Source organism: Saccopteryx leptura, chromosome 4 (assembly GCF_036850995.1).
Source record: "Saccopteryx leptura isolate mSacLep1 chromosome 4, mSacLep1_pri_phased_curated, whole genome shotgun sequence".
NCBI lineage: Eukaryota > Metazoa > Chordata > Mammalia > Chiroptera > Emballonuridae > Saccopteryx > Saccopteryx leptura.
The window spans coordinates 147,539,628-147,566,033 of record NC_089506.1 but is presented as its reverse complement, the minus strand read 5'-3'; the positions used below and the strand labels follow the sequence as shown (position 1 = coordinate 147,566,033).

Here is a 26,406-nt window from a genome sequence, read left to right as displayed (position 1 = left end):
TTAAAAAAAAACAACTCTTTTTGATTTTTTATTTTTTAACTTTTTATTCTTTAGTAAATCTCATTAATACTATCAACAAAACCACCCTCAGATGCCATTAAGGAAGAGAAAATCGAATATCATGGATACAAAATAAAGAGAGGTAACACAGCTAGATGAGGAAAAATCTATGGAGAAAAAATTTAATATATTGGAAACTTTGGAGCTAAATGACAGAGAATTCAAGATAGAAATCCTAAAAATCCTCCGAGATATACAAGAAAACACAGAAAGGCAATTTAGGGAGCTCAGAAAACAACTCAAGGAACACAAAGAATATATGTACAAGGAAATTGAAACTATAAAAACAAATCAAACAGAAATGAAAAACTCAATTCACGAGCTGAAAAACGAAGTAACAAGCTTACCTAATAGAACAGGTCAGATAGAAGAGAGGATTAGTGAAATAGAAGACAAGCAATTTGAGGCACAACAGAGAGAAGAAGAAAGAGACTCAAAAATTAAAAAAAATGAGATAGCCCTACAAGAATTATCTGACTCCATCAAAAAGAATAACATAAGAATAATAGGTATATCAGAGGGAGAAGAGAAAGAAAATGGAATGGAGAACATACTCAAACAAATAATAGATGAGAACTTCCCAAGCCTATGGAAAGAACTAAAACCTCAAGTTCAAGAAGCAAACAGAACTCAGAGTTTTCTTAACCCCAACAAACCTACTCCAAAGCATATCATAATGAAATTGACACAAACCAACAGCAAAGAAAAAATTCTCAAGGCAGCCAGGGAAAAGAAGAATACAACATATAAAGGAAGGCCCATTAGATTATCATCAGATTTCTCAGCAGAAACTCTACAAGCTAGAAGAGAGTGGACCCCAATATTTAAAGTCCTGAAAGAGAGAAACTTTCAGCCATGAATACTATACCCATCAAAGCTATCCTTCAAATATGAAGGAGAAATAAAAACATTCACAGATACAGAAAAGATGAGGGAATTTATCATCAAAAAACCCCCACTCCAGGAATTACTAAAGGGGGTTCTCCAATCAGATACAAAGAACAAAAAAAAAACAGAGCCACAAGTAAAAGCTCCAAGAAGAACACAATAAAACCAAATATAAACTGTGACAACAACAAAAAGAAAGGGGGGGAGAAGATGGAGATTAACAGTAGCAAAGGACGATGGAGTGCAAAAGTACTCACAAAATAGTTCGCTACAATGAACAGGGTAGGGACCCATTTCATTACTCAAAGGTAACCACCATTGAAAAAACCACCACAGAAGCACATGAGATAAAAAAGATAGCAACAGAGGAAAGATGTATCGAATACAACCAAATAAAAACAAAAGATAGAAAAACAAAAGAGAAGGATCAAACAAGACACAAAACTAACAGAAAGCAATTTATAAAATGGCAATAGGGAACTCACAAGTGTCAATAATTACACTAAATGTAAACAGATTAAACTCACCAATAAAAAGGCACAGAGTAGCAGAATGGATTAAAAAAGAAAATCCAACTGTATGCTGCCTACAGGAAACTCATCTAAGTAACAAGGATAAAAACAAATTCAAAGTGAAAGGCTAGAAAACAATACTCCAAGCAAATAACATCCAAAAAAAAGCAGGCGTAGCAATACTTATATCTGATAATGCTGACTACAAGACAGAAAAAGTACTCAGAGACAAAAATGGCCATTTCATAATGGCTAAGGGGACACTGAATCAAGAAGACATAACAATTCTTAATATATATGCACCAAACGAAGGAGCACCAAAATATATAAGACAGCTACTTATTGATCTTAAAACAAAAACTGACAAAAATACAATCATACTTGGAGACCTCAATACACTGCTGACGGCTCTAGATCGGTCATCCAAACAGAGAATCAACAAAGACATAGTGGCCTTAAACAAAAGACTAGAGCACCTGGATATGATAGACATCTACAGGACATTTTATTCCAAAGTGACTGAGTATACATTTTTCTCCAGTGTACATGGATCATTCTCAAGACGTGACCATATGTTGGGCCACAAAAACAACATCAGCAAATTCAGAAAAATTGAAGTTGTACCAAGCATAATTTCGGATCATAAAGCCTTAAAACTAGAATTCAACTGCAAAAAAGAGGAAAAAATTCCCACAAAAATGTGGAAACTAAACAACATACTTTTAAAAAATGAATGGATTAAAGAAGAAATAAGTGCAGAGCTCAAAAGATATATACAGACTAATGAAAATGACAATACGACATATCAGAATCTATGGGATGCAGCAAAAGCAGTGATAAGAGGGAAGTTTATATCACTTCATGCATATATGAACAAACAAGAGAGAGCCCAAGTGAACCACTTACTTCACACCTTAAGGAACTAGAAAAAGAAGAACAAAGAAAACCCAAAACCAGCGGAAGAAAGGAGATAATAAAAATCAGAGCAGAAATAAATGAATTAGAGAATAGAAAAACTATAGAAAAAATTAATAGAACAAGGAGCTGGTTCTTTGAAAAGATCAACAAAATTGACAAACCCTTGGCAAGACTTACCAAGGATAACAGAGAAAGAACTCATATAAACAAAATCCAAAATGAAAGAGGAGAAATCACCACGGACACTGTAGATATACAAAGAATTATTGTAGAATACTATGAAAAACTTTATGCCACTAAATTCAACAACCTAGAAGAAATGGATAAATTCCTAGAACAATACAACCTTCCTAGACTGAGTCAAGAAGAAGCAGAAAGCCTAAACAGACCTATTAGTAGAGAAGAAATAGAAAAAACCATTAAAAACCTCCCCAAAAATAAAAGTCCAGGCCCTGACGGCTATACCAGCGAATTTTATCAAACATTCAAAGAAGACTTGGTTCCTATTCTACTCAAAGTCTTCCAAAAAATTGAAGAAGAAGCAATACTTCCAAACACATTTTATGAGGGCAACATAACCCTCATACCAAAACCAGGCAAGGATGGCACAAAAAAAGAAAACTACAGTCCAATATCTCTAATGAATACAGATGCTAAAATACTAAACAAAATACTAGCAAATCGAATTCAACAACATATTAAAAAAATAATACATCATGATCAAGTGGGATTCATCCCAGAATCTCAAGGATGGTTCAACATACCTAAAATGGTTAACGTAATACACCATATCAACAAAACAAAGAACAAAACCACATGATCTTATCAATAGATGCAGAAAAGGCTTTTGATAAAACACAACACAATTTTATGTTTAAGACTCTCAACAAAATGGGTATAGAAGGAAAATATCTCAACATGATAAAGGCCATATATGATAAACCATCAGCTAACATCATATTAAATGGCACTAAACTGAAGGCTTTCCCCCTTAAATCAGGAACAAGACAGGGTTGTCCACTCTCTCCACTCTTATTTAATGTGGTACTAGAGATTCTAGCCAGAGCAATCAGACAAGACAAAGAAATAAAAGGCATGCATATCAGAAAAGAAGAAGTAAAGGTATCACTTTTTGCAGATGATATGATCCTATACATCGAAAACCCCAAAGAATCCACAAAAAGACTACTAGAATCAATAAGCCAATACAGTAAGGTCGCAGGATACAAAATTAACATACAGAAGTCAATAGCCTTTCTATATGCCAACAATGAAACAATTGAGAACGAACTCAAATGAATAATCCCCTTCATGATTGCAACAAAAAAAAATAAAATACTTAGGAATAAACATAACAAAGAATGTAAAGGACTTATATAATGAAAACTATAAACCATTGTTAAGGGAAATCGAAAAAGATATAATGAGATGGAAGAATATACCTTGTTCTTGGCTAGGAAGAATAAATATAATCAAGATGGCTATATTACCCAAAGCAATATACAAATTTAATGCAATTCCCATCAAACTTCCAATGACATTTTTTTTAAAAAATAGAGCAAAAAATCATCATATTTATATGGAACTATAAAAAACCCCGAATAGGCCTGACCTGTGGTGGCGTAGTGGATAAAGCGTTGACCTGGAAATGCTGAGGTCGCCGGTTTGAAACCCTGGGCTTGCCTGGTCAAGGCACATATGGGAGTTGATGCTTCCAGCTCCTCCCCCCTGTCTCTCTCTCCTCTCTGTCTCTCTCTGTCTCTCTTTCTCTCTCCTCTCTAAAATGAATAAAAGTAAAAAAAAATAATAATAAAAAAAATAAAAAATAAAAAAACTTTTAAAAATAAAACCCCGAATAGCCAAAGCAATCCTAAAGAAAAAGAATGAAGCTGGGGGCATTACAATACCTGACTTCAAACTCTATTATAGGGCCACGACAATCAAAACAGCATGGTATTGGCAGAAAAATAGACACTCAGACCAATGGAACAGAATAGAAAGCCCAGAAATAAAACCACATATATATAGTCAAATAATTTTTGATAAAGGGGCCAATAACACACAATGGAGAAAAGAAAGCCTCTTCAATAAATGGTGCTGGGAAAACTGGAAAGCCACATGCAAAAGAATGAAACTGGACTACAGTTTGTCCCCCTGTACAAAAATTAACTCAAAATGGATCAAAGATCTAAACATAAGACCTGAAACAATTAAGTACATAGAAGAAAACATAGGTACTCAACTCATGGACCTGGGTTTTAAAGAGCATTTTATGAATTTGACTCCACAGGCAAGAGAAGTGAAGGCAAAAATTAATGAATGGGACTACATCAGACTAAGAAGTTTTTGCTCAGCAAGAGAAACTGATAACAAAATAAACAGAAAGCCAACTAAATGGGAAATGATATTTTCAAACAACAGCTCAGATAAGGGCCTAATATCCAAAATATACAAAGAACTCATAAAACTCAACAACAAACAAACAAACAATGCAATAAAAAAATGGGAAGAGGATATGAACAGACACTTCTCCCAGGAAGAAATACAAATGGCCAACAGATATATGAAAAGATGCTCATCTTCTTTAGCTATTAGAGAAATGCAAATCAAACTGCAATGAGATACCACCTCACACCTGTTCGATTAGATATTATTAGCAAGACAGGTAATAGCAAATGTTGGAGAGGCTGTGGAGAAAAAGGAACCCTCATACACTGTTGGTGGGAATGTAAAGTATTACAACCATTATGGAAGAAAGTATGGTGGTTCCTCAAAAAACTGAAAATGGAACTACCTTATGACCCAGCAATCCCTCTACTGGGTATATACCCCCAAAACTCAGAAACATTGATGCGTAAAGACACATGCAGCCCCATGTTTATTGCAGCATTGTTCACAGTGGCCAGGACATGCAAACAACCAAAAAGCCCGTCAATAGATGACTGGATAAAGAAGATGTGGCACATATACACTATGGAATACTACTCAGCCATAAGAAATGATGACATCGGAACATTTACAGCAAAATGGTGGGATCTTGATAACATGATACGAAGCGAAATAAGTAAATCAGAAAAAACCAGGAACTGCATTATTCCATATGTAGGTGGGACATAAAAGTGAAATTAAGAGACATTGATAAGAGTGTGGTGGTTACAGGGGGATGGGGGAATGGAAGAGGGAAAGGAGGAGGGGGAGGGGCACAAAGAAAACTAGATAGAATGTGACAGAGGACATTCTGACTGTGGGTGATGGGTATGCAACATAATTGAACGACAAGATAACCTGGACTTGTTATCTTTGAATATATGTATCCTGATTTGTTGATGTCGCCCCATTAAAAAAATAAAATTATTAAAAAAAAAAAACAAGACATTTATGCCTGACCAGCCAATGGCACAGTGGATAGAGCATCGGACTGGGATGCACAGGACCCACATTCGAAATCCTGAGGTTGCCAGCTTGAACATGGACTCACCAGCTTGAGTGTAGTGTTGCTCGCTTGAGCGTGGGATCACAGACATGACTCTATAGTCACTGGCTTGAGCCCAAGGTTGCTGGCTTGAGCAAGAGGTCACTTGCTTTGCAGTAGCCCCATCCCTGTTCAAGGCACATATGAGAAAGCAATCAATGAACAACTAAGGTGTCACACCAAAGACGTGATGCTTCTCATCTCCCTTCCTGTCTGTCTGTCCCTATCTGTCCCTCTGTCCCTCTCGCTGTCTGTCTCTGTCACACACACACACACACACACACACACACACACAAAATGACCTCTCAGTTAATGCTACATCTGTCCTTTATTTGCTCAACTCACAGGCAAATCCTTGAATTCTGTCTTTCTCTTACATCCCACATCTAAATTGCCAGGAAACTTCTATGCCTGTGTCTTCAAAATATAACAAGATTTTTACCACTTTATTACAACCATCTCTGTCTAAATCATGGTCACCTCCCAACTGGATCGTGGCACTTATCTCCCAAACATTTTCTCAGCTTCCACCTTTTCCATTTAAAAAGGTATTTGCAATACGGCAGTCAGAATGATCCTTTAAGAACAAAAGTCACTTTCTGGGAAGATGGCAGCAGAGTAGGCAGATGCACAGACTCCCAGGTCTCACCACCAAACTGGAATACAAATCAATTTAGAAACAATCAGCATGAAAAACCAACTCTGGACTACAAGAACAGCTCTCAAAAACCAAGGAGCAAAAAAGAAGCCACAACAAACCTGGTAGGGAGTGCCTGAATCTCCCCTGCTAACAGGAACGAAGGAGGGTGTGAGGCTGAGAGCCCAGAGGGGCTCTCCATCCAAGGAAAAGAGCAGAAAATACTGCTCACAGCCACTTGCCTGGCGACCAGGGAGGGAAGTATATTAAAAGGATTGGCTTGTATTCCAAGAGAAAAAGGGAGAGAGAGGGACAGATGGTGAGGGGCAGGGGACCACCTAAAAAGCTGACTCATCCAGTGCTGGAGGCGACCAAAGCTGGGGGAGAGACTGATCCTTCTACATAACACAAGACTAAAGTGCTTCTGGATCACAGATCTCTAGGCATCTCTCTAGTTTCAATCAGTGCAATAAGACACAGCTGAAAACAAAAAGTGGGGAGGAGGGGCAGTAACTCAGGTCTCTATGGAGATCTGAGATATACCTCCCCTTATTGAACTGAGAAAACACCCTGACCCCAGAGAGATTATCTGATAGAAGAGGCCTTCACAGTCTCAGGTTACATCCACCTCATTCTTGGATACAGTTTCAAGGAAGCCCCCTGATGAGATCAGTAAACAAAACTATCACCTGTTAAAAAAACAAATAAATCAAGACTTCAAAGTGGCCCAAACCCGAAAGTGGATTACAAATAATAGCTGATGCCAACCCAAGAAGACCTAGAAATAACACAATTAAAAACTGGAGGCAGACAACACCAAGCCTAGCCTCAACCAGCTCTACAAACAAAACACCCAAAACCCAGACATAATGAGAAGACAAAGAAGTGCAATCCAAATGAAACCACAAAGAAACCTACAGGAGATGAACTGAGTGATTGGAAATAACCAAACTTCCAGATGCGGAGTTCAAAATAATGATTCTAAGGATGCTTAGGGATCTTAGAACAACAATGGATGGTCATTACAAACACCCAAATAATAAAATAGCAAGTATAAAAAAGGATATTGAAATATTAAAAAAGAATCAGTCAGAGATGACAAATACAATATCAGAAATGAAGACCACAATGGAAGAAATTAAAAACAGGATGGATGGAGCTGAGGATTGAATCAGCGAGTTGGAGAACAAGTTGAATGAAGGCATGAAAGCAGAGAAGAAAAAAGAAAAGAGACTCAAAAACTCTGAGGAAACTCTTAGAGAGCTCTGTGATAACATAAAGAGAAATAACATCCACATCATAGGGGTTTCTGAAGAAGAAGAAAAAGAACAGGGATAGAGACTTTGTTCAAGCATATCATAGCTGAAAACTTCCCAAAATTAATGCAGAAGAAACACTCACAAGTTCAAGAAGCACAGAGAACTCCATTAAAGAGAAACCCAAGGAAAACTACAGCAAGACACATCATAATTAAAATACCAAAGCTAAGTGATAAAGAAAAAATATTAAAAGCTGCTAGAGGAAAAAAAGGCTATCACCTACAAAGGAACCCCCATAAGGATGACATCCGACTTCTCAACAGAAACACTTGAGGCAGAAGGGAATGGAAAGAAATATTCAAAGTAATGCAGAACAAGAACCTAAAACCAAGACTACTTTATCCAGCCACTCTATCCATTAAAATTGAAAGAGAAATAAAAAGCTTCTCAGACAAAAAAAAAAAAAAAAACCTCAAGGAATTCATTACAGCCAAACCAATGCTGCAGGAAATGTTAAGAGGCCTGTTGTAAACAGATCAAAGTGGGAAAAGAATATAGCAAAATAGGAAGCCAGCATTAAAGAATAAAATGGCAGTAAACAACTACATATCAATAATAACCTTAAAAGTAAATGGATTAAATGCTCCAAACAAAAGATATAGGATAGCTGCATGGATAAGAAAACAGGACCTGTACATATGCTGTCTACAAGAGACATACCTTAAAAATAAAGATGCACATAGATTGAAAGTAAAAGGATGGAAAAAAGAAAAGAGACTCAAAAAGACTGAGGAAACTCTTAGAGAACTCTGTGACAACATAGAGAGAAATAATATCTGCATCATAAGGGTTCCTGAAGAAGAAGAGAAAGAACAAGGGATAGAGACTTTGTTCAAGCATATCATAGCTGAAAACTTCCCAAAATTAATGCAGAAGAAACACTCACAAGTTCAAGAAGCACAAAGAACTCCATTAAAGAGAAACCCAAGGAAAACTACAGAAAGACACATCATAATTAAAATACCAAAGCTAAGTGATAAAGAAAAAATATTAAAAGCTGCAAGAGCAAAAAAAAGCTATCACCTACAAAGGAGCTCCCATAAGGATGACATCCGACTTCTCAACAGAAACACTTGAGGCAGAAGGGAATGGCAAGAAATATTCAAAGTAATGCAAACAAGAACCTAAAACCAAGACTACTTTATCCAGCAAGGATATAGTTTAAAATTGAAGGAGAAATAAAAAGCTTTCCAGAAAAAAAAACTCAAGGAATTTATTAAAACTAAACCAATGCTGCAGGAAATGTTAAGGGGCCTGTTGTAAACAGATCAAAGTGGGAAAAGAATATAGCAAAATAGGAAGCCAGCATTAAAGAATAAAATGGCAATAAACAACTACATATCAATAATAACCTTAAAAGTAAATGGATTAAATGCTCCAAACAAAAGATATAGGGTAGCTGCATGGATAAGAAAACAGGACCTGTACATATGCTGTCTACAATAGACACACCTTAAAAAAAAAGATGCACATAGATTGAAAGTAAAAGGATGGAAAAAAAAAATTTAAAGCAAATGGAAATAAAAAAAAAAGCTGGGGTAGCAATACTTATATCAGACAAAATGGACTTTAAAATAAAGGATATACTAAGAGATAAAGAAGGCCACTACATAATGATAAAGGGAGCAATCCAACAAGAAGATATAACTATTAAAAATATTTATGCACCTAATATAGGAGCACCTAAATATATGAAGCAGACTTTGATGGATTTAAAGGGTGAGATCAACTGCAATACTATAATAGTAGAAGATTTCAATAACCCACTAACATCACTAGATAGATCCTCAAGAAAGAAAATTAACAAAGAAACAGCAGACTTAAAGGACACACTAGATCAACTCGATTTAATAGATATCTTCAGAACCTTTCATGCTAAAGCAGCAGAATATACATTCTTTTCAAGTGCTCATGGTACATTCTCTAGAATAGACCACATGTTAGGGCACAAAAGTGGTCTCAACAAATTTAAGAAGATTGAAATCATATCAAGCACTTTCTCTGATCACAATGGCATGAAACTAAAAATGAATCACAACAGAAAAGCTCAAAAACTCTCAAACACATGGAAACTAAATAGCAGGTTGTTAAATAATGAATGGATTAAGAATGAGATCAGCCTGACCTGTGGTGGCGCAGTGGATAAAGCGTCAACCTGGTAATGCTGAGGTTGCCGGTTTGAAACCCTGGGTTTGCCTGGTCAAGGCACATATGGGAGTTGATGCTTCCTGCTCCTCCTCCATTCTCTGTCTCTCTCTCTCTCTTTCTGTTTCCCTCTCCCTCTTTCCTTTCTAAAATGAATAAATTAAAAAAAAAGAATGAGAGCAAAAAAGAAATAAAAAAATTCCTAGAAACAAATGACAATGAGCATACAACAACTCAAAACTTATGGGACACAGCAAAAGCAGTACTGAGAGGAAGATTCATAGCACTACAGGCACACTTTAAGAAACTAGAAAAATCTCAAATAAGCAACTTAACCCCGCATCTAAAAGAACTAGAAAAAGAAAACAGCAAGTAAAGCCCAAATGTAGTAGAAGGAAGGAAACAATAAAGATCAGAGCAGAATAAATGACACAGAGGCTAAAGGAACAATACAGAGGATCAATGAAACTAGGAGCTGGTTCTTTGAAAAGGTAAACAAGATCGATGAACCTTTAACTAGACTCACCAAGAAAAAAAGAGAGAGGACTCAAATAAATAAAATTAGAAATGAGAGCAAAGAAATAACAACTGACACAACAGAAATACAAAATATTGTAAGAAAATACTATGAAGAATTGTATGCCAAAAAGCTAGACAACCTAGATGAAATGGACAAATTCCATGAAACATACAATCTTCCAAAAATCAATCTGGAAGAATCGGAAAACCTAAACAGACCGATTACAACAAATGAGATTGAAACAGTTATCAAAAAACTCCCAACAAAGAAAAGTCCTGGGCCTGATGGGTTCACAAGTGAATTCTACCAAATATTCAAAGAAGAACTAACTGCTATCCTTCTCAAGCAATTTCAAAAAATTCAAGAGGAAGGAAGACTTCCAAGCTCCTTTTATGAGGTGAGCATACTTCTGATTCCAAAACCAGGCAAAGACAACACAAAGAAAGAAAATTATAGGATAATATCCCTGATGAATATAGATGCTAAAATCCTCAACAAAATATTAGCAAACCGGATCCAACAATATATGAAAAAAAACATACACCATGATCAAGTGGAATTTATTCTGGGGAGGCAAGGCTGGTACAGTATTTGCAAATCAATCAATGTGATTCAGCACAGAAATAAAATGATGGAGAAAAACCACATGATAATTTCAATAGATGCAGAAAAAGCATTTGATAAAATCCAGCACCCATTTATGATCAAAACTCTCAGCAAAGCGGGAATACAGGGAACATACCTCAACATGATAAAGGCCATCTATGACAAACCCCCACAGCCAACATCATACTCAATGGGCAAAAATTAAAAGCAATCCCCTTAAGATCAGGAACAAGGCAGGGGATCCCCCTTTCACCACTCTTGTTCAACATAGTCCTGGAAGTCCTAGCCACAGCAATCAGACAAGAAGAAGAAATAAAAGGCATTCAAGTTGGAAAAGATGTAGTAAAACTATCATTATTTGCAGATGATATGATATTGTATATAGAAAACCCTAAAGTCTCAGTCAAAAAACTACTGGACCTGATAAATGAATTCAGCAAAGTGGCAGTATATAAAATTAATACTCAGAAATCAGAGGCATTTTTATACACCAACAATGAATAGTCAGAAAGAGAAATTAAGGGAACAATCCCCTTCACTATTACAACCAAAAAAATAAAGTACCTAAGAGTAAATTTAACCAAGGAGACTAAAGACTTGTCCTCGGAAAAATTATAAAACATTGATAAAAGAAATCAAGGAAGATACAAACAAGTGGAAGCATATACCATGCTCATGGTTAGGAAGAATAAACATCATTAAAATTTCTATATTACTCAAAGCAATCTATAAATTCAATGCAATACCGATTAAAATACCAATGACATACTTCAAAGATATAGATCACATGTTCCAAAAATTTATATGGAACCAAAAAAGAACACGAATAGCCTCAGCAATCTTAAAAAAGAAGAATAAAGTGGGAGGTATCACACTTCCTGACACCAAGTTGTACTACAAGGCCATTGTACTCAAAACAGCCTTGTACTGGCATAAGAACAGGCATATAGATCAATGGAACAAAACAGAACCCAGAAATAAACCCACAGCTCTATGGACAGCTGACTTTTGACAAAGTTGGTAAGGAAATACAATGGAGTATAGACAGCCTCTTTAATAAGTGGTGTTGGGAAAATTGAACAATTACCTGCAAAAAAGTGAAACTAGACCACCAACTTACACCACTCACAAAAATAAACTCAAAATGGATAAAAGACTTAAATGTAAGCTGTAAAACCATAAGCATCTTAGAAGAAAACATAAGCAGTAAGCTCTCCGACATCTCTCGCAGCGATATATTTACTGATTTATCTCTACAGGGAAGTGAAATAAAAGACAGGATAAACAAATGGGACTATATCAAACTAAAAGGCTTTTGCACAGCTAAAGACAATAAGAACAGAATAAAAAGACAAACTATACAATGGGAGAACATATTTGACAATATGTCTGATAAGGGTTAATAACCAAAATTTATAAAGAACTTGTAAATCTCAACACCAGGAAGACAAACAATCCAATCAAACAATGGGAAAAAGAAATGAAGAGACACTTATCCAAAGAGGACATACAGATGACCAATAGGCATATGAAAAAATGCTCAACATCACTAATCATTAGAGAAATGCAAATTAAAAGCACAATGAGATATCATCTCACACCAGTCAGAATGGCGCTTATCAACAAAACAACACAGAATAAGTACTGGCGAGGATGTGGAGAAATGGGAACCCTCCTGCACTGCTGGTGGGAATGAAGACTGGTGCAACCTCTGTGGAAAACAGTATGGAGATTCCTCAAAAAATTGGAAATTGAACTGCCTTTTGACCCAGGTATCCCACTTTTAGGAATATACCCCAAGAACATCATAGCACTGTTCCAAAAGGAGAAATGCACTCCCATATTTGTGGCAGCATTATTCACAATAGCGAAGATCTGGAAACAACCCAAGTGTCCTTCAGTGGAAGAGTGGATTAGAAAGCTTTGGTACATATACACTATGGAATACTACTCAGCCATAAGAAATGATGACATCAGATCATTTACAACAACATGGATGGACCTTGATAACATTATACTGAGCGAAATAAGTAAATCAGAAAAAACTAAGAACTATATGAATCCATACATAGGTGGGACATAGAAATGAGACTCAGAGACATGGACAAGAGTGTGATGGTAAAGGGGGGGTGGGGAGAATGGGGCGAGGAAGGAGAGAGAGGGGATGGGGGCAGGGGAGGGGCACAAGGAAAACCAGATAGAAGGTGACAGAAGACAATTTGACTTTGGGTGAGGGGTATGCAGCAAAATCAAATGTCAAAATAATCTGGAGATGTTTTCTCTCAACATATGTACCCTGATTTATCAATGTCACTGCATTAAATTTAATAATAATAATAATAAATAAAAGAACAAAGATCAGATAAAGTAATTTCTCCGTTCAAAACCATTCAGCGGTTCCCTATTTCATTCAGAGTAAAAGCCAAAATTGCTACCATAGTTTAGGGAGATCCTGTACTTACTCTCTCTTCGTGGTGACCTCATCTCCTCCCACTCACCCACATATGCCTGATGGCTGCCAGGGATTCTGCACGGTCAGTTTCCACACTTCATATAAGTCTTTATTCAAATGACAGGCCTACCCTGAAAACACTATTTCATTTTTTATATTTTTAATTTTTCAACTATAGTTTATAGTCAATATTATTTTGTATTAATTTCAAGTGTAAAGCATACTGGTTAGACAGCCATATACTTTACAAAGTAATCCTGATATTTCAAGTACCCACCTGGAATTATACATAGTTTTTACAATATTGTTGGCTATTCCTTATGCTGTACTTTACATCCTTATGACTTTTTGTGACTACCGATTTATACTTTCTAATCTTCTTTTTCACCCATCCCCCTCCAAACACCCTTCCCTCTGGCTGTCACTCTGATCACTGAATCTGTGAGTCTATTTGGTTTGTTCATTATTTTGCTCTTTAGATTCTACCTACATATAAGTGAAATTGTATGGTATTTGTCCTTCTCTGTCTGATTTATTTCTCTTAGAATAATCCCCTCTAGGTCCATCTATGCTGTTGCAAATGGTAAGGTTTCATTTTTTATGACCAAGTAATATTCCATTGTATATATGTACCACCACATTTTTATCCACTTGTCTATTGATGAGCTTTCGGATTGCTTACATTTCTTGGCTATTATAAATAATATTGCAATGAACATGGGGTGAGTATATCCTTTTCAATTGGTGTTTGGGTTTTGGCAGATACATACTCAGGAAAAGAATCCCTGGGCCATAAGTCAATTTAATTTTTAATTTTCTGAGAAACCTCCACATTGTTTTCCACAATACTGCACCAATCTGTATTGCCACCATTGGTTTTAATAGGAATTGCACTGAATCTCTAGATTGCTTTGGGAAAAATGAACATTTTAATGATGTTAACACTTTCTGTCTATGAGCAGAGTATATACTTCCATTTATTTGTATCTTCTTCAATTTTTGTCTTCATATCTTATAATTTTATGAATTCAGGTCTCTAACCTGTATGGTTAAATTTATTCCTGAGTACTGTTTTATGCAATTGTAAATGGGATTGTTTTCTTAATTTCCCTTTCTAATAATTCATTATTGTATACAAAATGCAACTGATTCTGAATATTTATTTTGTCTCATGCTACTTTACTGAATTCATTTATCAGTTCTAGTAGTTTTTTGATGGAATCTTTAGGGTTCTATATATACAATATCATGTCATCTGAAAATAATGACAATTTTACTTTTTCCTTCCCAATTTGAAGGTCTTTTTATTTCTTTTTCTTGTCTGATTGCTGTGGCTAGAACTTCGAGAACTATGTTGAACAAGAGTGGTGAAAGTGAATGTCCCTGTCTTGTTTCTCATCTTAAGAGATATGCTTTTGGTTTTTTCCTGTTGAGTATGATGATAGCTTTGGGTTTGTCACATATGGCCTTTATTATGGTGAAGTATGTTTCTTCTATTCTCACTTTGCTGGGAGCTTTTATCATAAACTAGATTTTGTCAAATGCTTTTTTGCATCTATTGATATGATCATGTGATTTTTGTACTTCATTTTGTTTATGTGATGTATCATATTAATTGATTTGCAGATATTCTCCCAACCTTGCAATCCAGGAATAAATCCTACTTGATCGTGGTGCATGATATTTTAAATGTACTGCTGAATTTAGTTTGCTAATATTTTGTTGGAAATTTTTGCATCCATGTTTATCATGGATATAAGCCTATATTTTTTTCTCTGTAGTGTTTTTATTTGGTGTTGGAATTAGGATAATGTTGCCCTCAAAAAATGAGCTTGGAGGTCTTTCTTCCTCTTAAAATTTTTGGTACCCTGTCCAGCTAGGTTAACAGTAGTGCATTGGCCTGGTGTGTGAAAGTCTTGGGTTCAATTCCTGGCCAGGGCACACAGGAGAAGCACCCATCTGCTTCTCCACCCTTCCCCTCTCCTTCTTCTCTATCTTTCTCTTTCCCTCCTGCAGTCGAGGCTCCATTGGAGCAAAGTTGGCTCAGGTGCAAGGGATGGCTCCATGGCCTACACCTCAGGTGCTAGAATGGCTCCAGTTGCAATGGAGCAACACCCAAGATGGGCAGAGCATCATCCCTAGTTGGCAGGTCCGGTGGATCCCAGTCAGACACATGCGGGAGTCTGTCTCTTTGCCTCCCCTTTTCACTTCAGAAAAATACAAAATAATTAAATAAAAAAAATAAAAAAATAAAAAATTGGAATTGTTTGAGAAGAATAGGCCTTAGGTTTCCTTTGAATGTTTGGTAAAATTTACCTGGGAAGCCATCCAATCTCAGACTTTTCTTTCTTGAGAGTTTTTTTTATTACCACTTAAATTTTGTTGGTTGTAATCAATATGTTTAGATTTTCTGTTTCTCCAAGGAAGATTGTTTCTAAAAATTTATTCATTTCTTCCATATTGTCCAGTTTGTTGGCATAAAGTTGCTCATAATATTTTCATAATCCTTTCTATTTCTGTGGTCTCCAATGTTACTTCTTCACTTCCATTTTTTATTTATTTGTGTCTTCTCTTTTTTTTTCTTAATAAGTCTGGTTAATAAATTATCAATCCTGTTTATCTTTTCAGAGAACCAGCTCATGGTTTTATTGCTTTTTTTCCTTTTCTTTTCTTTTTTCTTTAATGAGGGAGAGTATGAACACAATTCCCTACTATCACAAATAATGCAGCCAAGTTTCCCACTTTTAGGAAAATCACAGGGGTCAGCACACCCAGAATGCAATGGATAAAACCTCACCTTGGAGAAACCACCTTCATGGTTATGGTATCTCTCTTGTCACTGATTAAAAAAAAATTCCACTAATTTTTTTTAGACTATAATTTGTTTCTTTCCATTCTGATCTTTATTACTTCCATCTTTCTACTCATTTGGGGCTTTGTTTGCTGTTCTTTTCCCAGTTCCTTTATGCTTAAAGTTAAATTGTTTATTTAAGATTTTTCTCATCTCTTGAGGTATGCCTGTATTGCTATGAATTTCCCTCTTTGAACTGCTTTTGCTGTGTCTCATATTTTGGATTGTTGTGTTTTAATTTTCATTTGTGATGAGGTATCTTTTGATTTCTTCTTAGACCTCTTGTTTAATAACATGATTTAGCTTCCATATGTTTTTGTGTTTTTCAGGGGTTTAAAAATTAATTTACTTTTTAATTACAGTTGACATAAATGTTATATTAGTTTCAGGTGTACAATATAGTGATTAAACATTTATATACCTTATGAAGTGATTTCCCAGATAAGTCTAGTACCCATCTACCCTAAAAAGTTATTAGAATATTATTGACTATAGTCCTATGCTCTATTTTCCATCCCTGTGACTATTATTAAAACAGGTAATGTGTACTTCTTCTTCTTTTTTTTTTTTTTTTTGTATTTTTCTGAAGCTGGAAACGGGGAGAAACAGTCAGACAGACTCCCGCATGCGCCCGACCAGGATCCACCCGGCACGCCCAACAGGGGGGGCGCTCTGCTCACCAGGGGGCGATGCTCTGCCCCTCCGGGGCATCGCTCTGCCGTGACCAGAGCCACTCTAGCGCCTGGGGCAGAGACCAAGGAGCCATCCCCAGGGCCCGGGCCATCTTTGCTCCAATGGAGCCTCGGCTGCGGGAGGGGAAGAGAGAGACAGAGAGGAAGGAGGGGGTGGAGAAGCAAATGGGCGCTTCTCCTATGTGCCCTGGCCGGGAATCGAACCCGGGTCCCCCGCACACCAGGCCGACGCTCTACCACTGAGCCAACCGGCCAGGGCGTAATGTGTACTTCTTAATCCCTCTCACCTATCCCCCAACACCTCCTCCTATCTGGCAATCATGAAAATGTTCTCTGTATCTATGAATTAGTTTCTGTTTTGTTTTATTTATTTATTTTTTTAAATCCCACATATCAGTAAAATCATATGGTATTTGTCTTTCTCTGACTTATTTCACTTATCCTAATACCTTCCATGTCTATCTATGTTGTCACAAATGGCAAGATTTCTTTCTTTTTATGGCTGAGTAATATTTCATTAAGTATATGTGCTACTTCTTCATACATTAATCTATTGATGGATACTTTAGCTTTTTCTTGTCTGGGAGGCTCTTTATCTATACTTTGATTCTAAATGATAGCTTTGCTAGGTGAAGTAGTCACAAGTGTAGGTCCTTGCTTTTCTTTTTCTTCTTCTTCTTCTTCTTATTTTTTTATTCAGTGAAAGGAGGAGAGGCAGAGACAGACTCCTGCCTGCACCCCAACCAGGATCCATCTAGCAAGCCCACTAGGGGGTGATGCTCTGCCCCATCTGGGGTATCGCTCCATTGCTCAGCAACTAAGCTCTTTTCAGCACTTGAGGCAGAGGCCATGGAGCCATCCTCATCACCTGGTGCCAACTCACTCTAATTCAAGCCATGGCTGCAGGAGAGAAAGAGAGAAAAAGAGAGAGAAGCAAGAGAGGAAGGGGTAGAGAAACAGAGGGGTGCTTCTCCTCTATGCCCTAATCAGGATCCAAACCCAGGACATCCACATGCCAGGCCAACACCCTACCACTGAGCCAACCAGCCAGGGACAGGGCCTTCCTTTTCATCATTTTAAATATTTTGTGTCAATACCTTCTGGGCTGAAACAATTTTTTTTTTTCTTTTTGAGAGATTAACTGAGAGTCTTATGGGAGCACCCTGTAGGTAACTGTCTTTCTATTGCTGCTTTTAAAGTTCTCTCTGTCTTTAATTCTTGTCATTTTAATTATAATATGTGTTATGTGGATCACCTTTTTTTGTGTGTGTGTGTCTTTCTGAAGCTGGAAACGGGGAGGTAGTCAGACAGACTCCCGCATGCACCCAACCGGGATCCACTCAGCACGCCCACCAGGGGGTGATGCTCTGCCCATCCGGGGCATAGCTCTGTTGCGACCAGAGCCATTCTAGCACCTGAGGCAAAGGCCATGGAGCCATCCCCAGCGCCCGGGCCATCTTTGCTCCAATGGAGCCTCGGCTGCGGGAGGGGAAGAGAGAGACAGAGAGGAAGGAGATGGGGAGGGGTGGAGAAGCAGATGGGTGCTTCTCCTGTGTGCCCTGGCCGGGAATTGAACCCGGGACTTCCGCATGCCAGGCTGACGCTCTACCAATGAGCCAACTGGCCAGGGCCTTGTGGATCACTTTTATTTGGGACTCTCTGCACTTCCTGAACTTGTATGTTTATTTTATGCACCAGATTAGGAAAGTTTTCACTAATTAGTTCTTCAAAATAGGTTCCCAATGCCTTGCTCTCTCTTTCTGGTATTCCTAGGAGGCAGATGTTGTTATGCTTAATGCTGTTCCAGATGTCCCCTGAACTATCCTTATTTAATTTTTTTTTTCTCTTCTGATTGGGTATTTTCTGTTACCTTGTCTTTCAAATTGCTGGTTTTATCCTCTGCGTCATCTAATCTGCTTGATTCTTTCTGGTGTATTCTTCATTCCAAATATTGGATTCTTCATCTCTGACTGGTTCTTTTTAATGATTTCTATGTCCCTTTTTATGCTTACTATCTCTTTTTTTAAGTTGTCACTGAATTCATTCATTCTCCCCCAAAGTTTCTTGAGCATCTTTATAACAAGTGTTGTAAACTCTGTATCTGGTATATTGCTTGCTTCCATTTAATTTAGTTTTTTCTGGGATTTCATCTGTTCCTTCATTTGGGGTATGTTTCTTTGTATCCCCATTTTGGCCACCTCGCTGTATTTGTTTCTGTGTATTAGGTAGATCTGCTATGTCTCCCAGTCTTGGTGGGGTGATCTTATATAGTAGGTGTCCTGTGAGGCTCAGCGGTGCAGTATCCCTGACCACCTGAACTAGCTGCTCCAGGAATGTCACATGTGTGGGTTATGTGAGCCCTCCTGTTATAATTTATTCTTGATTGAGGTTGGCTTCTCCATGGGTGAAGTTGGCCCTCAGGCTGGTTGACTGTGAGGACTGATCCCCACCACAATATGTAAGCTACTGTGTGGGGGCTGACCCCATAGAACAGAATCCACCCCAGCAGGATATGGTGCCTGCCAAGATATTCCTTTGGGTGTGCCACTTGTAGAGCTAATTGGGTCATGTTCTGATATGATCTGAAGCAAACCACCCATTATGTTGGTTTTGGGGTCTCTTTGGAGGGACTCTGGTGCAAGTCAATGCCAGAACTGCCTCTGACTGGTCTTAGGCTACCTGCTAAGAGCTACAAAGCTATTTATGGTTGGTGGCTGCCTCTGCTGGGCATGGGAACAGCCAAGCTGCACACGGAGGCTAGCTTCTACCACTACCCAGACTGAGCAGATCAGCAAACAGCCCAAGGCACTCCAAGATCTGCTTCTCTCTGCCAGTTATCTATTAGTCTTAGCTACTGATAGAGCCTCTTGTGCTACACAAGTAATATGAGGTGAGTTCTGAGTCACCAGGGAGAGATGAGTGGTTTCACCATACTGAGACAGATTCAAACTTGGCATCAGTGCTGGGTTTGAGGCTACTCAGCAAAAGTCTCTGAGTACACCAAGGCATCCACCTGGGGTCTGTAGTCCTTTGCAGTGGGGCAGAGTCCTCAGGGTGGAGTCTCAATAGAGTTTTTATCAGGCTAAAACAGATTAACATTTGGCCATATGGAGAGAAGACTCTGCACGGGAACAGTGGTGCTGGTTGGAAAGTATGGGGGAAATGGCTCTCACTATTTAGTTTCTCCTTGTAAGACTGTGATACCTTCTCCTCACTCCCGCCAGCCCCAAACCTGTCCAGACCTCCTTAAGAGCCTTCCAAGAAAATCTGCAATGCAGGCCCAAGCTGTTCACAGCCAACTCATTTCTACACAGGGTATGAGCTTGGCAGGGCAGGACCACTGGGAATTGAAAGTGTAGGGCTAGTTCATAACCCCAAGCTGATGCTGCATGGAGGGAAGTGATAGACCCAGAGAAGATAGTATCTTTGGCAATGCAGGAGAGAGCCTCAGCACAGGGACATTGGTAGCTGTCCCTCCAGCCCTCTCCCCAAAGCCACACAACCACTCTATTCCTGTATGACTTCAATCTTCTCCAAGACACCATGCCTATGAATAAGATTTTGTGCACTGGCTTTTTAAGAAGGCACCTGGGCTTCTAGCAGCCTCTCTAGCAATGGAATCTCTGCTGATTTTCATCACTTGATGTTATGTGAGCTCTTCTGGCTGGGGAGCCTGGTGATGGGTTAGACCCCCTTACTTTTCAGGGGGGGACCTTTGCAACTGAGATATCCTTCTGGATTCTCATCCATTGCATGTGGGTACAAGGCAAGACCTTTTCACTTCTCTGCCCTTCCTATCAGTCTGGGCATGGCTTCTTCTATATTTTCCCTTAGTTACAAGAATCCTTTTAAGGTAGTCTTCAGTTGGTTATTCAGGTTAATTGTTCTATAATTAAGTGTAATGCCGATTTGTTCCTGGTAGGAAGTGAGTGTAACTTCTACCTACTCAACCACCATCTTGAATCCTTGAAAACCCTTTTTAGAATTATAAACTGCTATTTCCCTTGGTCCTGCTGAATGCCATATCTATCATAATCTTAATCTGTGTCTGTCTCTGTGTGTTTTTTATAGCACTCAACAATTTCTAATATAATATATAATTTACTACTTACTATGTTTATTATTTGTCTTCTTTATTAGAATTTAATCTTGTCAACATTAATATATCAAAAGTGCCATACAGATTTGTTGACTGAATGAACAAAAGAGTTAAGTGATCACAGTTAGGGACTCTAAGGAATCTGTGCAAATATTTAGCTGATTTTTATAGTCAAGAAATTGTCAAAGAAAATATATAAAATATACAGTGTGTCCATAAAGTCATGGTGCACTTTTGACCGGTCACAGGAAAGCAACAAAAGACGATAGAAATGTGAAATCTGCACCAAATAAAAGGAAAACCCTCCCAGTTTCTGTAGGATGATGTAGCAGCATGTGCACATGCACAGATGATGACATAACACCGTGTATACAGCAGAGCAGCCCATGGCCATGCCAGTCGAGATGTGGACGGTACACAGGAAAGTTCAGTGTGTTCTGTGGCTCGCTAAATTCGAATCCATGACCAAAGTGCAACGTGAATAACGGCATGTTTATAACAAAGCACCACCACATAGGAATAACATTACTTGGTGGGATAAGCAGTTGAAGGAAACCGGCAGTTTGGTGGAGAAACCCTGTTCTGGTAGGCCATCAGTCAGTGATGAGTCTGTAGAGGCTATACGGGATAGCTACTTAAGGAGCCCTAAAAAATCTGTGCATGAGCCCACATCGAACTAAACTGAATAGGTATGAAACTGGGAGAGTTTTCCTTTTATTTCACATTTCTATCGTCTTTTGTTGCTTTCCTGTGACTGGTCAAAAGTGCACCATGACTTTATGGACACACGATATTACTATTAGGCATGTCAGTTCTTTAACATACAAATAGAGATAAGTGTTTGAAATTTTAAGGACCTAAATTTTTTGTAGTAAATCACTAACATTAAAATATAAATTTTGAGCAATTAATATTACTTTAATTATGAAATGTCTCATTTTAGCATAATATCTGCATACCCTTTTTCCATTTACTTTATAGACACCCTCCCCCCCCAAGAATAACAGAAATCAGATTTCTACACAGAGTGTGAGCTTAGCAGGGCAGGGCTACTGGGATTTTGGAGGGTGGGGTTAGTGCATTACCCCAGACTGATGCTGTACAGAGGGGAGTGCTTGACTTAGAAAAGATGGCTTCTATGGGCAGTGTGGGAGAGGGGCATGGACAAATTTTGTTTTCAGAACACTTCATTTTTCTAGTCTGCTCAGCACTTCCTTGTAAGTTTTCTTCTCTCAGAGAACCTTCGTTTATGCATTACGTCTTTAGAATAACGTGTGGGTATGCATTCGAGTGAGTGGTAAGGACGGACTCCATCAGCAGGTTTCACAACTCCTCCAAGCTAGCTGTTGATCCATCAGCACCTAAACTGTGCTCCAGGACAATCTGTATCAGAATTCTTTATAAAATTGCCAATTTCTGGAGCTCAGGTAACTATTTCTACTGAGTGAGAATCCCAGGAAGTAGGACTGAGCATTTGCTTTTTAGCTTGATTCTGGTGTGGTTCCTAAATCCCACTAATATTTAAGAATGACTTTCCTAGTCTAGACGTTTCCTGACCTTTCTCCCAGATATAAATGTGCCTTTCCTTGAGCCTAATTCACTGTCAAGGCTAATCTGAGAGATGTTCAGGCAATAATTATGGATAACGTTTTAATGTATTCACTCCCAAGTTCCCCTTTCTATAATTGCTCTCTTTTTTATTCCTTTTTTTTATTTTAGTGAGAGAAGGGGAGGCAGAGAGACAGATTCCTGCATGCACTGCAACCAGGATCCACCCGACAAGCCTACCAGGGGCGATGCTCTGCCCATCTGGGGCCATTGCTTTGTTGCAACCAGAACCACTTTTTAGCACCTTAGGTGAAGGCTATGGAGCCATCCTCAGCACCTGAGGCCAATTTGCTTGAGCCAATCAAGCCATGGCTTTGGGAAGAGAAGAGAGAAAGAGAGAGAAATGGAGGGGTGGAGAAGCAAATGGTCGCTTCTCCTATGTGCCCTGATCGGGAACTAAACCCAGTATATCCACATGCCGGGCTAAGGCTCTACCACTGAGCCAAATGGCCAGGACCCATAATTGCTTTCAATACCTTTATGCAAACTAGTACCAATGCCAGGAAATTTCTGCATACTTGTAGGCTCATGGAAGAGAGAATTTGTAACAACTTTCTCCCGTTCAAGGCAATCCTTCTCTTTAATGTCCTAGTCATGTGAGTTTGATGAGAGGAAAGATGGTTCTCTAAGGAGTAAAATTTCTTCTTTCTAAAATGTCTTCTAATTCAAGTCATCTACATGGTGGGGCAAAAGTAGGTTTATAGTTGTATGTAAAACATAGTTACTATTATATTATTATTTATTAATTATTATATTATTTTTCATATGAGCAACTGTAAATCTAGTTTTGCCCCACCCTGTATTTGGAAGTAAAAACTATGTTCTTGTACATCATATTTATGTTTTATTTCACTGCTTACTAGGTTGACCTAGAAAAAACCAGGAGAACTCTATTTAGAATGGCATAAATTAGATTTGGCTTTTAATATTTGCTAGGTTATATAAAATATTTATATAAATAGGTATTTCTGGTATTTATAAGAACAAAGTTATTCTGAGAATTCCGATACTCTTTTTGTTTGTGTAAAATTCCACTATCTACAAGGTATATTTAGATTAAGGCCCTGATATAAATACAATTGATTCTCATGATTCATGGTAGTTATATTCTATAAAGTCACCATGAAAACTGAATCAGTTAACACTGAACCATTTTTTCTAGCAGAGATACAGGGTTAGGTTCTTACAAGCCTTCAGTCACAATATTTTTTGTCAACTGATCAATGAATAACTTTATTTTTGTGTTTTTATGTTTAAGAACTTATTTAATAATACTGTAATGGCCATTTATGCTATAATTTGTGCCAAATTAAAACTGATCTAACACATATATTTTCTCTGCAAAAGTCAACACAGTCTTCTTGTGCTTAAGAAAACACTTCAGCACTATGTTTAGGTACAATTTTAACCAGTGAAATCTCTGACCAAAATCACAAAAATGAGAAAAACATGACACTACATAGACCACTAAAAGAACAGCTGTTTTCACCATAAGAGCTGAAACAAGAAGACATAGCTTTACCTTCTTTGACTCCAATAGAAACATACACTTCAGTTCACTCAAATTTTCCACTGCTCTGTGTATACACATGTGTGCAAATTACTCTGCAAGTGCCAAAGTATTGATCTGAGGCTTACAAATAAAATTTAGACAGTAGGAAAATTTATAAAAATGAAATTAATGAATAATACAGATTGACTGCATTTCAAATGTAAAACACTAATAATAAAAATATAGCTACTACTGCCCTGACAAGATGCTCGGTTGGTTAGAGCATCATCCTGATATGCCAAGGTTGTGGGTTCAATCCACAGTCAGAGCACATACATGAATCTACCAATGAATGCATAAATAAGTGAAACAAAAAATCAATCTATTTCTATTTCTCTCTCTCTCTCTCCCTCCCTTCTTCTCTCTAAAATCAATAAAAAGAATTTAAAAATATATAACTACAACTTATTGAAGACTTACATTGTGCCAAGCACATTTATTAACTCAATCATTTTTTTTCTTTTTCATCATACTGGGGTAGAATGGACACCTGAGCAGCTTCTGAAGCTCATACATTTCTACCACCACAATTACTTCAGCAAGCCTGGCTCCCTCATCATTAACTTAGTTCTTAAGAGCAACCCAAATTTATTGCTGAAATAATTGGAATTTAGAAATTAATTTTCTCAGGATTACAACTCTAAAGATTAAAGCAGGATTTAAGAATTTACGATTTATTTTAAAACAACTTGAATATTTGTCCAAGACATGCAAATTGTTTGTTTGCCCTTTTTCACATGTAAAACCTTAATGCAAACATTATTACTTCAAAGTTAAGAGAAGAAATTTTTCTGACATTATGTCATATCAGTGGAAAAACCAAAGCACAAAGACATTAAATTGCTCATAACCAGGCTCATAAATTCTATTTGTAAAAACAGGAGTTTCCACATACAGGGGCATAGCCCAGGCATAATGACAATTTTACTTTGTGGATACAAACAGCACTTCTAGGAAAATAAGTGGCATGTCATCTAAATTTGAATTTGCCAAACTATTTTTTTTTAACTTTTTTTTTAATTTTATTTATTCATTTTTAGAGAGGAGAGAGAGAGGGAGAGAGAGAAACAGAGAAAGAAGGGGGGAGGAGCTGGAAGCATCAACTCCCATATGTGCCTTGACCAGGCAAGCCCAGGGTTTTGAACCAGCGACCTCAGCATTTCCAGGTCAACGCTTTATCCACTGCGCCACCACAGGTCAGACCAAAACTATTCTTAACATCTCATTAAATTAGACTGGTAATGGTTTTCTGAGTATTTTCAAGGATTATTGCAATCATTGCCTATCATAAGCTTCACAATTTAACACTTCTATATCAAAATACTAGATAATATATAACATCTTATTTCTAGTGAAACAGTTCAATAAATATTTCAGAACTATCTTTTCTCTTCATGTTGCTCTCACAGCACTTTGCACCCATCTTTGTTTTACAATGAGTTGCATGGTATCATAATTATACACTCACACCTTACTGCCCCAGCACAATATGAGTGCTGCAATGACTAAGACTCCATTTTACTCACTTTACGTTGTCTAGTACAGTGTCTGACTCATAGTAGGTGTTCAGTGAAAGTTAGTGAATAAATTTATGAATGAATAGATGGATGAATGGATTCATGATTGACTAAATGAAGTTTCCCATATTTGATGTCTTAAAGAGTGAGACTGGGTTGAATTGTTCTTGTTACCACTTTTTTTCATATATTTAATGCATATTTCTTGAGCACTGACTGCTAGTGCCAGTCATTGCACTAGGCATTAGAGATAACAGCACAAAATATAAAAAAAGGTTACTGTCTTATGAAACTTAATCTTTTTTATATTTTCAGTGGAGGAGAGGACACTAAATAAACACATACATGAGTTCAAAAAGTAAATGGTGTAATGGAGGGAAAAAAGTATAGGGTCATATAGGCAGAGTGATGGACTGGAGGTGAGGGGGCTTCCTGAGTTGACATTTGGAGCAAAACCTGAATGACGATGGGGTATTAGAATAAAAAGTCAGAAGGTTTCTTGCCTCAGCCCAGGAGTGACACATCTTGCTCATGTTCACATTTCATTAGCTAGCACTG

General features: G+C 37.6%; 1 non-coding gene and 1 pseudogene across 1 annotated transcript; both read right to left on the bottom strand.

Annotated features, from left to right (window-relative positions):
- Positions 1-16,213: 16,213 nt before the first annotated feature.
- LOC136404521 (U1 spliceosomal RNA) lies at positions 16,214-16,376 on the bottom strand. The gene has a single exon (XR_010751287.1). It is a non-coding gene; the product is annotated as a U1 spliceosomal RNA (small nuclear RNA).
- Positions 16,377-24,796: 8,420 nt separating this feature from the next.
- On the bottom strand, positions 24,797-24,912 carry LOC136404673 (small nucleolar RNA SNORA66; annotated as a pseudogene).
- Between the last annotated feature and the right edge of the window lie 1,494 nt (positions 24,913-26,406).